At 37.4% G+C, this 13,534-nt stretch overlaps 1 pseudogene across 1 annotated transcript; it reads left to right on the forward strand.

The window, feature by feature from the left end:
* The first annotated feature begins 8,688 nt into the window (after positions 1–8,688).
* Positions 8,689–12,722, forward strand: LOC114317084 (nucleolar protein 56-like; annotated as a pseudogene). The gene is made up of 7 exons (XR_014366757.1): positions 8,689–9,099; positions 10,395–10,609; positions 10,737–10,894; positions 11,117–11,304; positions 11,657–11,909; positions 12,150–12,297; positions 12,396–12,722. The product of XR_014366757.1 is annotated as a nucleolar protein 56-like (transcript).
* Positions 12,723–13,534: the final 812 nt, after the last annotated feature.

Genomic DNA, 13,534 nt, shown 5'->3' on the forward strand with positions numbered 1-13,534 from the left:
CTTGAGCAATTTTTGGCTCTAGCTTGGGAATTTGAAGATTTAACTCAAGAATTGACCATAAATTGGAAGAATTGAGCCCCTAGGTAAGCATTCATTCTTGAATTCATGAGTTTAATGTGTAATCTTGTGTGTTCAAGGGTTGTTTGTGATCAAGAGCATGATTTGAGTTCGTTTTATTGAAATTGAGGCTTGATATGTGCATGCATGTAAAGAATTCCTATGGAATCACAAAATCTAGCATGTAATTTGTGAAATTGTGAAAGATTGGTAGTGTAATCCCACATGCAAGCATGTCTTTGTTAAATTTTATGGGAATGAGCACTAATTACATTATTTGAAGTGAATATGAAGTCAAATGGGCATGCATGTCTGAATAATTGAAGATGAGAGCTTTGAATGCATGAATATGTATGATAGAATTGAGTTTGGTGTCAATTTGAGACATGCAAGTGTTTAATCCTTGAAATTGAGCTCCATAATAAGGTGTTTTGGTGTTTATACCTTGTTAGTATACTTATATGTGATATTTGAGCTACAACATGCATGATTTGTTGGTTAAAAGTCGGAATGGAGCTCAAGAACTCAACCTGGGATTCCCAGATTTTCGACGTCCGCTCGAGCGGGTGAAGTGACGCTCGAGCGGAGAAATCGAGCTCCCAGCATTTTCTGCAGACATGGTTCCCGCTCGAGCGGGGAAGTTTACGCTCGAGCGGGGAGCTATGTAGACAGGCGGTCCGCTCGAGCTGGAATAGAAGGCAACCAGTACTTTCGCAGACTTAAGGGTCCGCTCGAGCGGGTAAGTCCACGCTCGAGCGGGGACCCTATTTTCTGAAATTCTGTTTTTGCACTTTGTGTTCTGTTTTCCGTTCTCTTTTACTTGCAAGCACTCTTAGGCATATGTTAAGCATTGTAAATGAGTTAATGAGATAATAATAAAGCCTAAAGAGGAATATGTGAATTAAAGAACGGATTGAGCTGTTAGTGACCCTTTTGTGCTCATGAAATGTGTAGGGTCAAGTTCCAGGGCAAATCCACAAACCGTTCACGGTGAGTAATATCGATATCTGAATGCTTGTGAATGTCCAATTGTTTAATCCCTTTTAAGCTTTATGAATTGCTGATTGGGGTTGTGGGATTGTGGACGTAAGTCTGATATGAATGCATGAATGGACCCAAGGTCGTTTCGATAAGCATAAATGGACCCAAGGTCGTTTTGATGAACATGAATGGACCAAAGGTCGTTTTGATAAACTTGAATGGACCAAAGGTCGTTTTGACATGAATGAGTAGGCCAAAGGCCGTTTTGACATGAATGAGTAGGCCGAATGTCGTTTGACATGAACGAGTAGGCCAAAGGAGCCGAAGGTCGTTTGACATGAACGAGTAGGCTAAAGGCCGTTTTGACATATATGAATGGACCGAAGGTCGTTTTGATAGAAATGAGTGGACCAAAGGTCGTTTTGACATATATGAATGGACCGAAGGTCGTTTTGATAGAAATGAGTGGACCAAAGGTCGTTTCGACATATATGAATGGACCTAAGGTCGTTTGACATGAATGAGTGGGCCGAAGGCCGTTTTGACATGAACGTATGGGCCGAAGGCCGTTTTGACGTAAATGAACGGGCCGAAGGCCGTTTTGACATGAATGGAAATCTGAATGGGCCAAAGGTCAGAATGTTTGGAACTACAGTCACTCGATTTGAATTTCGTATGGTTATATATCTGTTAAATAGAAATAGGAATTGGGCCTAAGGCCGTTTGGAACATGTTATTCTACATTGTTATGTAACTCCTATATCTGATTTGATATTATTCACTGGGCTTTCGCTCACGCTCCTTCATGTGTTTGTAGGTGAGCCAAGAGAAGTCCAGACCCAGCCTCAGTGAAGTCTGTATGGAGCAACTAAGGTTTTGAGAGAGTCAGCCCTTGTGTCTCACGCACGAGACCCGTCTTCGCCCTTTTGTTATATATTTACATTTTGTCAGGTCGGCGAAGTTTTGAATACGTCTGTGTATAGTTTTCATGGGTTGACTTAGTTTGGATGATCCTGTCTGTATAGAATCTTATGTCATTACACTTTTTGTTGTGAGTTATTAACGTACATATGTAAGGTTTGTTTTGATGTGCCATGTAAGCACAGCTCTATGGACAAAGTTTTAAATTTGGCTTCCCTTTGGTCCCCTTTACTCTGATGTGTTAAGTCTGTTTTGGTTTGAGGCCGTAGGTGATCTTAGGATTACTGGCCGGTTACTTCCTTAACCCATGGGGGCGGGTTCGGGTCGTGACAGCAAAAGTACTGGTTACATGAAAATTACGCTCGAGCGTTAAGTAGGGCGCTCGAGCGGAAGGCCTGTCAAAATAGCTCCCACGCTCGAGCGTCAAATTCCTCGCTCGAGCGGGAACCATGTCTGCAGAAAATGCTGGGGGCTCGATTTCTACGCTCGAGCGTCAATTAACCCGCTCGAGCGGACATCGAAAATCTGGGTTTTCCAGATTGAGTTCTTGAGCTTCATCTCGACATTCAAAGGCTCTAAATGCATGATTTCGGTCCAAACTTCACATAATTATATACTAACATGGTACAAACATAGAATCATAACATATTGAAGCTCAATTTCATAATTTATCTACATGCATGTCCCAAAATGTGTCAAACTCAATCATTAACATAACGAATTCATGCATTTAAGCTTATATCTCCTCAATTCATACATGCAGGTCAATTCTTGACTCCATTTCTGTTCCAATCAATGCAATGGCATTCATTCCCATGGAACACAACAAAAACATGCTTGCATGTAGGATTTAACATTCATATTTCCATATTCCTCCCAATACATGCTTGATTATGCAAAACCATGGTGATCCTATACATGCATGTGCACTTTAACTTCAAATTCATCAATTAGAGTACAACTCTTGTTCTTGATCACCAATTAACCTTTAATTCACAAAATCACAAGTTCAAATTCATGAATTCATAAACAATCACTTACCTAGAAGCTCAATCTATGGTCAGTTCTTGAGTTGGACTTCAAATTCATAACCTTGGGCCAAAATGTACACAACTTTCTCCCTCACTCTCTCTAACAGCCGACCTCCTCTCTTTCTTAGAGTTTGATCAGCCAAAAATGAAGGTATATGAGAGAAGGAGAAGTGTAGTGCTCAATTACAAGAAGCCCCACTAGCCACAATTAAGATATTAAACAATTTGAGCACAATGCCATTAAATAATTCAATTTAATCTGGCCCGAATCAATTTTTCAATTAAATTTCACCGTAGGCTCTAAAACTTATGCCAATCAAAATGGCGTAATCAATTTCGGGTTCTATGGCCGATAAGGCCCTCAATTAAATTTCCAAAGCTGATTGTTCAAACAGATATTCCTACGGTGAACAGATAAAACTTCAAAATCACATATATTCACATAATGGCACATAAAATCATGGTAAACACATAATCATACTCAGTTTAAGGACCAATTGGCATATTACGGAACAGGGGTATTACACTTTCTCTCTCTTACTTTTTCAAAACCTCCATTGGAGAGCACCTCACTCTAAAACCTAACTTCTCTCTTAGGATTGATCTAGTTAGAGTGTTTTCCTACCCTTTGGCCTTTGTAAATATTGTGTTGATCGTCGAGGGCTTCGTTTTGATCCGAGAAATTTGGGATTTGGAGCACTTCCGGGTTTTGCTCTTCTTCTCCTCGAGTTCTACATTTGAGGTAGGGATCTCCTTGTTCTTTTTCAATACTTCGTCTATAGATAGACATGTGGTAGTTTTGTATTGCATGAAAACCATACCTATGTTGGGTTTGTTTGAAAATCATGAGGGAACCTAGAGTTAGTTGATTAAGAATGGATTTATTATCTTTGGTTGTTCATTGGACTATTTGTGGCGTAAAATAGCATGTTGTTGTTGAAACATAGACAAGCCCTAATTTACATGTGTCTTGATAAATTAAAAGAGGGGTTTTGTTCTTTGGGCAAATACTTGTGTATTTTGGATCTCAAGCGAGGTCTTTGTTGTTTATTGTTGATAATTGAACCTTTTTGGTCAATGTTGAAAAGATGGAGAAAAACCCTAACTTAATGATTATGACTTAATTTGCATAATTAATTTGGAAAGTTATGAAAGGAATGGAATTGATTCTAGGAAAATGAGAAAAGTGTTTTTGAAATAAGTGGTGGAACATGTTGATTTGAAAAAAATCATGAAAGTTGATTTTGAAAGTGAAGAACGAAACTTTAACTCTATGTGAGACATAGAAAATAAATATGGGAATTGGGTTGTTGTGTTATGCATGTCGAGTGCACTTATTTGGGGAGATTAGTTTGTAGCTACCATGCTTGGGTTGTTGATGGGTTTGGGATCTCATGATAATTGAGTTTGTTAATAGATGTACGAGACACATGCATCTAGAGGTTTTGTGAGGTTTTGTCCTTGGTCATTGGTGGAGGATGTCACGGTTGCGTTGAATTGTCGTGTATACATTACACCATGGTTGATTGAACATCTTATGTGATGAAATGTTGATATGCATTATATATGTATACTTGTTAGGGAGGAGAGAGGGGTTGTACTCCGGTGTGTGCGAGAAGATAGGGGATGGACTCCACACACCTATGTGTTCATATACCTTAACACATTGTTGGTATCCGGATAGTTTATATGTATGTTTTACAAATGTTGGTTATGCCTTGTTGTATTGTGATTGTTGGTGTTATACTCTGCGCCGATAATCAGAGGTACCGTTACCTTCCAACTAGCGCCTGGTAAACTGGCTGCGCTGAGAATCTAAGGTGCCACACCCTTCCAGCTAGCGCCTGGTAAACTGGTGTGTTGTTGTGAAAAGCGTATCTTTGGCTTACTACGCACATAGCTAGTAGAGCAAAGTTTTGTTGTTGATATTTCACTGTGTTTGGGAATATCATAGATTGTGTTGATTACGGTCTTGGAGGGCCGAGTTGCCTCATTGGTTTATCTTATGCCTATTGGTGAGTTGTTATCTCTTTTATAACAGTGCATGTATAGATTTGATTGTATCGGGAAGAAGCCAAAATGTCATATTTGTCTTTTAGAAAGTGTGAAGGAAAACGGATTTTTTTTTAAAAGAGATATGTATTTTGAAGAGACACATCTGTGTATGTTTGGGAAATGGAAAAGAGTAGAGGACTTAGTGAAATTACCTCCTAAGTAATTGTTAATGTTATGAAAGATTGGGAACGGGGATTAATGAAAAGAGAAGAAAGTTGAATCGCCTATGGCGTTGATTGAAATGGTTGTTTTCAAGAAAAGTTCATACTTATGTATATTTTCTGTAAACTGCCACATTACTATTCTAGTATGAGATTGAGCATTCATGATCATAGCTATCTGTATGTTGTTATTGTTGAGGGCCATATTGAGATCCCTACTGGACTATATGTTCATCCCACGTTGTTGAATCTTTTTCAGGTATTAAGCGGGTTGAGCTGCAAGATTTGGATTTTCTTATTTGTTGGCCACGGGGCCTCTTTGTTGTGGCGGAATGCCATTGTTGTAAAAGGGTTACACCCTTCTTCTTGTACCTTAAGTGATGTAAGCCCAAGGGTAATTTATTAAGAATGTTCGTGTAATATTTACTTTGCATACGAATGAGAGTATTGTCAATCACTTCTACAGATTGGATGTATGAGTTTATTTCCACATGTTATCCTTGAAATTGAATTAAGTTAATGAATTTGGTAATGACTTCGAGTAATAAAAAGTGGGGCGTGACACTTAAATCTTTTTTAATAATATATTTTACAATTTCTAAGATTTGTACAACAATATATATATATAACATGTCCATCAATTCACCATCACATGGCTAGCCATCATACCCCCCCTAGACTATAATCATTGTACTGTAAAATCTCTTGAAATCTTGGAGCAATAATGACTTTGGTACCTATAAAGATTTGCTATATAAATGTGTGTACTTCTAACTAGAAGATATTTACATTAGTCCTAGACCTAACTAGATCATAATTGAATACATCATTAACGTTCTAATCCTCCTCATTTCATTACATTTAATATGAAGCCCCGGAAAAATGTATTTGAATTATTTCCTTAAAGCCCCCTAGTTTCTTAAATTATTTCGAATCTTGCCAGATAGCATTTTTAATTTTTATCGGAACAGGAATTACACTAGCCGGATTAGGTTCTCTAACCTAATTTAATTTAATTCTACATAAGTAAGGTTCCAATACATGAGTTTAATTCCAAACCCTCACTTCTTTATTTAAATTCTAAATTTACCCCAAACTAGTACTTGTACCTTGTACCTTGGTATACCATCAATCTTGCAATATATATATAGGTATATATACACCTTGAGGGATGTGCCTAGGACCAAAATTAATTAAAATAACAACCCATCACACTTCCCCAAGACTATGATTAAGATATTCTAGGAAATCCAAACCTAGTGACCTAGACCTAGGTTGCAAATCTCAAAACTAGTTACCTTTCAACTAAAGATCAACTAATTGATGCCAAAACCTATGATTTAGCACCTTAGTTACTCCTATCCCATTTGACACCAACCAAAGTCTTAGCTTTCCCATCCATTTTCAACTAAAGGGCTTTTATGTCCTTTTACCCCAAATTTGCCTATATATACCACACCCTCCCTAGCTTGCAAACATACACACAACACACTTACTCACACACACATTTTGAGAGGGAGGAGAGCAAGGAAGAGAAGTCTAGAGGAGGAGAGGGAAGAAGAAGAGAGTTTCTTGTGCAAAGCTAGAAGGTAAGCCACCAACACAACCTTCTCTTCATTTTCTTTTCTAATGCATGTCCTTTTAAAGATTTTAAGTGATGTTTCAGATTTGTTATTATCATGTTCTTATGTTAAAAATACCAAGATTTGAGTATTGTTTCCATCTCTCTTGTATTTTCCTCATTTTGGCACAAACCATCTTCTTTTTGTACAAATCTCTCAACTTTTCAAGGGCACTCTTTCAAACAAATTTTCTAAGTTAAACATGTGATAGTTAGCATATTTTCCTCACAAAAGAAATGAAACTTTCCCATGGTGGAACCCCCTTTTTATAAATTTCCTTGTTTTGGGCACTCTACCTTAAAACCTGTTTTTTTCAGTCAACTTTCAAAAATTCCAGAAAAATGTACAAAAATATTCTGAACCTCTATTGTATGTCAGAACCTTCCTTAAGGAGTTAGATTTCAACTAAAATTGGTTTCATCAAAAAACATTGAGTGGTTTGCAAGAAAATCAAGTTTTCGTAACAGTCGACAAATCTAGGCAGATTCTGGACAGATTCTGGAACAGTGCTGGACTATTTCCTAAATAACTTAAAATCGGGAAAAGCAATCCCATTTCCAAAAAATGTTCTAGGAACTAGATCAAATTCTCTACGAACCATAGGAAAACCGAGTCCGGTGGATGAACCTAAGTAGTCCTTCCATATTAACCTTCATGTGATGTTAAATCTGTAAATTTGTTATGTTTGGATGTTTTATATCCTTGTATTCGTGAAAATGTTTAATGGCTTATTATCATATCTTGGCATAATGTTGTATGGGTATGTTATGTTATTTATCTTCTTATCTTGAGGAGGCATGCTTATGTGAATTTTATTTTATCGTTTAGTTGAACTAACCTTGACTTAAAACACCTAATTCAACGGGAAACCTAATTGGGTGAGTATTGGGTTTTCGAACACTTGAGTAATGAAAAGATGAGAAAATGTGATATATAGACTGTTGGGATGCGTTCCCTATTCGAAAGTTAAAGTCTTGTGCGAGTGGTTTTCGGAACCCTTGAACGGAGCGGTTGTATTCGGATCCTAGGTAGCTTGGTGTAAGGAGGGATTCGGACAAGGCCCTATTTTTACCGTCTCTTTTGAGGCCCTGCGGTTGGCGCTACGCGGTATATAACCGTTGGTAGGCATCCGAGGTTAGTTCTGCAACAAAGCAGCAAAAGAAGGGGCATACCGAATAATCCGCGTCCGATTCTTGTGGTTGGGAGGACGAAATCTCTTTGGGGAATTTCTAGTTTACTAACATCTGACCTAACTCTTTACTTATTTATTTGAATACCATTCTTTACTACTTGAAGTTATAATTGTGATTGTGTATTGGACTGGGAAAAAGGGATGGGGTATGTGTGTGTGTTTACTGGGCATTCAAAGCTCATGGCCTATTATGCCAGGTGACGAAGAGGAACTCATAGCTGGAGACGTCGAACCTAAAACCTTTGAAGACTTTTGGCTATCCTAGAATATTAGAAGTTTCCTTTTGGATATTTTGTAAGACTCATTTGAAGTTTAAAACTTTCTTTTTGGGATGTAATGTAATGGAACAATCTTTTGAATCAAGTATAATTGTGGTTGTTATGTATTTATATTCTATGTATCAACCTTATCGTTGCTTATGAGACCTTGTGTCAATACCTTTTAAGATCTGTCAAAAGGGTAGTGCACTGCCTACGAAAGCTGGACTTAGAAGTGAGGCTAATCTGACTCCTCCGGCAATCTGGGATCTTATTGGTTATTGACCATAGGACTCATTAGTGACTCTCCCTTGACTGCAACCAATGGCGTGGAACGGGGCGTCACAAAAATAGTCAAAAATGAAAAAATAAAAAAATAAAATAAAAACAAACTAAAAAAAGTCATTACCTAATGACTCCCAAACCGGTAAGCCTAGTTCTCAAATCAAATGCTCTCATCTCTTCTATTCTCCACCCTCTGCTATCTCTCGCGCCTCGCCGATAATCTTTGAGAAAGAAAGCAAGCAATACATACACACATATACATATATATAGAGAGAGAAGAGAAGAGAGAGAGAGGAAACTGAAGCCACCGAGTCTCTTGAATACAGTCAACAATGGCGCTATATCTTCTCTACGAGTCAGCTTCTGGGTATGCTCTGTTTTTGGCACATGGTATTGATGAAATCGGTCAGAACACAGAGGCAGTTCGGAACTCCGTGACTGACCTCAATCGATTCGGCAAAGTCGTGAAGCTCGTAGCTTTTACCCCATTCGAGTCCGCTCTTGACACTCTCAACCAATGCAACGCCATCTCCGAAGGTGAGGGAGTAAACATTTCTCTATCCTCTCTCTCTCTCTCTCTCTCTATGTATGTGTGTGCTTGTGTGTGTGTATATATATATGTACATATGTATCTTGGGTTTTTGTTGTTCTTGTTGGGTTTGTTCTGATTCTGTGTTATGAGTTTCATTGTGTTTTATGTGTTCTGTTTAGAAAAATGGTCATCAGAAGAAAATACTGTGAAGCTTATGCACAACTCTAGTACTACTGGGTTTTGGTGTTGTACTTGTCTGGATGATGACAAAATGAGGGAAAAGAGAATTAATAGAATGATTGAGTTTAAGATTTTGCATGAGAACTAAATTTTTGTCAATGGGTATTTTCATTTTTTAGAAGCAAGAGATTAACAAACTCGATATTTGGAAAATTCATCTTTGATTTTTTTTACTAAAGTCAATTTGGCTATGTAAGTGGAGTATGTGGATTAGCACCGAACCAAGTCAGCTTATGGTTTGATTTAGTTTGGTAGCTGAGTATGTAATTGGTTTGATATAGTTTGATAGGAATTAATGATGTAAAGCTAGAGAGGAGGGGACTCAGATTTGAAGGATTGGAGGTTGATTTTAGCCATGGTGTTATGGAAGAAGGATTAAGGAAAACTATGAAGAATTGAGAGAGGATTTGTTGCCTCTAAAGGCTTTTTGGCCTCTCATACCATGAAGCAGAAATTGAATTTGATATTCGTTTCAGTTTTTTGCTCACGAATTACACAAACCATTACACCAGTATATATAGAGAGACTGGAGAATTCAGGGAGCTTCCATAGCAAAGATCTTTTATATCTAAGTTGGTTACAAGAGAGAGAGAGACTCATAACAAAATTTAGTTACTGCAGAGCTGGCTTGGTGCTAATCTGGTACCTGATCCATTATGGTATGTTGCTAATTTGTGATGAGGAGGTTCAGCTGATTTGGTGCAGACCAGGTACAGCGTGGTGTTTTGTTTTGGCACATAGTTTTGTCTGCATTTTGTTTGCTTGCTTATGCTTTTTTTCTTGTTTGTCTTGTAATTTTTAAGAAATTTATCAAACCTTAAAAGAAGAAAATTTCTTCGGAGTTATGATGATTTGATCCCCATTTGATGGGACTTAAGGCTTCGTTTGGTTTGGTTTGGTTATGATGATTTGATGTATGCATTTTTTTTTTTTTTTTGTTATGATTGGGTTTTAGGGCATATTACTGATTAGTTGAGGAACTATTTGGAGCTAACTCTCCAAAGAATTTGTACATATGATGATTTGATATATGCATTTGTTTTTTGTTATTGGGTTTTAGGCCATATGACTGATGAATTGAGGAATTTTTTGGAGCTAACTCTCCCAAAAGTTAAGGACAGAAAGAAGCCTAAATTCAGTTTAGGCGTTGCTGAGCCTAAGATTGGATCACATGTCTTTGAAGTGACCAAGATCCCCTGCCAAAGTAATGAGTTTGTTCTTGAGCTTATTCGTGGTGTGAGGTTGCATTTTGATAGGTTCATTGAGAACCTGAAGGTTTGCATTTTTTTAACACTTTTCCATCTCTCTCTCTAGTGTCAATGTCTTGCTGTTATGTTTTTCTTTCTGAAATTACTTCATATGTTATGTATCTTGTTTCTTGTATGTTCTCAAACTACTGTAGCCTGGTGACTTGGAGAAAGCCCAACTTGGTCTGGGCCACAGTTACAGCAGGGCAAAGGTCAAATTCAATGTTAACTGTGTTGACAATGTGGTTATTCAGGCTATCTTCCTTCTTGATACTCTTGATAAAGATATCAATTCCTTTTCCATGAGAGTCAGGTTTGTCACTTGTACAAGTCAATTTTGTCTTAGAAATATCATCTTCAGGGTTCATTATTCTTTGGAAGTAGTTTACTCTTTCTTGCTTTTAAGTGCAATATTTGAGAATTTTTTGGGATTTGTTGTTTTGAAATTGTGACATTGTATGAAGCTTTATGGATGTTTTTTGTATTTATTCCAATTAGATTTTGTTAAATTTGTTCTTTGATTTACTTAATGCAGAGAATGGTACTCTTGGCATTTTCCTGAACTAGTAAAGATTGTCAATGACAACTATCTTTATGCCAAAGTTTCAAAATTTGTTGAGAACAAATCAGAATTGTTTGAAGACAAACTACCTGGCTTGATTGATATAGTTGGAGATGAAGATAAAGCAAAGGAAATTGTAGAAGCTGCCAAAGCATCCATGGGTAGAGTTTGTTAGCCCATTTGTTACAATATTTGAAAACTGTTCATTCTTGAAACAGAGAAAATTTAAACAAATTTGGTGGAATGTTTTTGTAAACAAATTTGTGTGTGTGGAAAATTTCTGGAGATGGCCCTTTTTTTAACCAGTTTTAAATTGATTTTTGAGTCCTCAAAGGATTGAATTCACAAAAAAAAAAAAATAAAAAAAAATTGAGAATGATTATATTTTCTGGAAGCATGAAAAGTAAAACCATAAACAAAAATACGAAGGAAACTATACCAAAGGTACTTAAATATCTCATGTGCAAAGTCGCATCCCATTTTTTATTCAATTAGTGTTTCTATGTTTTTTAGGGCAGGACTTGTCTCCAATTGACTTGATTAATGTCAGGCAATTTGCGCAGAGGGTAATGGACCTTTCTGAGTACAGAAAAAAGCTCTATGAATATCTGATCACTAAAATGAATGACATTGCTCCCAATTTGGCTGCTCTGATTGGTGAAGTTGTTGGAGCTCGTTTGATTTCTCATGCTGGTAGCCTCACAAATCTGGCAAAGTGCCCTTCTTCTACGCTTCAGAACCTTGGTGCAGAGAAGGCGCTCTTCAGGTATGTGCTCTTCTCTAAATTTGCTAGGATTGCAAAAATTTCATTTAAAAATCAGACCAATTATTTCTGAAAGTCTGGTTTGTTGTTCAAGTGCAACTGGAAATGACTATGTTTAGGTCATCTTAGTGGCAAAATGCATGTTTTTAGAGCTAAAAGTGACTGCATCATCTGATGCCACCTGGACATTCCTTTTGTGCATTGTTTTGTTGTCATGACTAAAAATCATTCCTTTGGCTACAGGGCATTGAAAACCCGAGGAAACACCCCGAAGTATGGCCTTATATTCCATTCTTCTTTTATTGGCTGGGCATCTGCTCGAAACAAAGGCCGATGGCTCGTTATCTTGCAAACAAGTGCTCTATTGCATCTCGCATTGACTGTTTCTTAGGTAAGTCTTTTTGTTTCTTTCAAAGAATATAATGTTATCATATGATTACTTTACCTCATGATTGGTAGATTAAATTGTGAACCATGTTCTGAATGCAGATAAGAATACCACTGCTTTTGGGGAGAAACTTCGTGAACAGGTTGAGGAACGACTTGACTTTTATGACAAGGGGGTTGCACCTCGTAAAAACATTGATGTGATGAAGACTGCACTTGAAATTTCTCTAAACAAAGGTGGGTGAAAGATGAGAATATGGAGGATTTTTTTGTTCTTCCCTCCCTGTAAATTTGAAAACACCGAATGAACTGAACCTTGTGGCTTGTGGCTTTAAATTCAGCCATTAGTTTCGTTGACTGCAGCTTTATCCGGATTATATTCTACTGCAATGGGGAACTTTTTATTTCATTATCATTAGATTCTTCAAATTGTTTGTCATTCTTTCCTTTTTTCTTTCCTTCTCCTTGCTCTCTCACTTGCACTGTTTCAATTTATAGGCTGCCAGCATAATTGACTGGGCTGGTTTTTTGTTCCATGAGAACAAACAATTAGGAACAATTCTAGCCACAGTTGTGTTCTTACCTTTACTAAGCATTTCGTTCTCATAATTGGAGCAATTACCTCACATGCTATGGGCTGTCATAGTTTCTCATTCTCGCATCTGTTCGCAATGAGAAAATGATCAATGTAGTATTAACTCTATGGAAAAACACAACTAGGGCAGATGGAAGGGAACAAAGAATAGAGGTTTCAGCTACTTGCTGCACCTTCTCCCCCTTTGCTACACCTGGTGGTGTATCTTCACCACCACCACCACCACCACCGGCCACTAACGGTAATGGTGGTAGAGGAAATGGTGGAGGTAATGGTAGTGGTGATGACTGAGCGAGTTTCTTTTCGAGCTTTGTAGGGTTGGGTTTTCAGTATCTTCTTTTCTTTGTTTCTTCTTCTTCTTCTCTTTCATTTTTTTTTTTGATTGCTAATGATATTTTATGGTATGGATTTCTTATGACGTTTCATGGTATAGATTATGATATGAATTTTATGTTTTGGTCTGTCATCCGGTAGCCTCTAGTTTGAGTCAGAGTTTGACTGTTAAAGAACACGAGGTATTAGAAATTGAGTCCTTTGGGGCCTAAATGTCATATTGCTTTCTCATTCCAATCAAGAAATTTGATCTTCAATCACATTGTAATCTCTAGTTTTTGACTGTTTATAGATTTCAAACCATTAGTGATCT

Source organism: Camellia sinensis, chromosome 4 (genome assembly GCF_055761805.1).
Source record: "Camellia sinensis isolate YWXY chromosome 4, ASM5576180v1, whole genome shotgun sequence".
Lineage (NCBI taxonomy): Eukaryota > Viridiplantae > Streptophyta > Magnoliopsida > Ericales > Theaceae > Camellia > Camellia sinensis.